General features: G+C 64.6%; 1 long non-coding RNA gene across 1 annotated transcript; it reads left to right on the top strand.

Moving 5' to 3' along the window:
- LOC113979813 lies at nt 1-440 on the top strand. The gene is made up of 3 exons (XR_003537994.1): nt 1-14; nt 157-203; nt 342-440. It is a non-coding gene; the product is annotated as an uncharacterized LOC113979813 (long non-coding RNA).
- The last annotated feature ends 40 nt before the right edge of the window (nt 441-480 follow it).

Raw genomic sequence — 480 nt, 5'->3', positions numbered from 1 at the left:
CCTCCTCATCCTCGGTGAGAAACGGGCTCTGCCCCCCTTCCCCCCCCAAAACGACCCCCAAAATTGTTGATTTGTGGGGGGGTGACCCCCAAAATCAGCACCGAGGGGGGGGGTTGCCCCCCAAATAACTCTGAGCCCCCCGTTTTCCCCCCCCAGCCGACCTGTTGGCCTTCAGCCTCCCGCCCCTCTACGAGAAGTACAAGGTGAGCCCAGGGGGGAGGGAAACCCCCCCAAAATGAACGGGGACACCCCCAAAACACGGCGGGGACTCCAAAAAGAAGGGGGGCACCCCCAGGAATGGGGGGGACACCCCTTGAACCCCCCTCTTTGCCCCCCGCCAGGTGCAGATCGATCACTACGTGAGCGTCGCCCGCAGCCAGACCAAGGAACTTGTGGCCAAGTGAGTGCCTGGGCCCCCCCCAAAATCCTGGGCCACCCCCCCAAAATCCTGGGCCCCCCCCATCATTGGGAACCCCCCCC

Source organism: Neopelma chrysocephalum, unplaced genomic scaffold (assembly GCF_003984885.1).
Source record: "Neopelma chrysocephalum unplaced genomic scaffold, ASM398488v2 Primary Assembly neopelma1_89633, whole genome shotgun sequence".
Classification (NCBI taxonomy): domain Eukaryota; kingdom Metazoa; phylum Chordata; class Aves; order Passeriformes; family Pipridae; genus Neopelma; species Neopelma chrysocephalum.
This window is presented reverse-complemented; position numbering and strand designations above follow the sequence as displayed.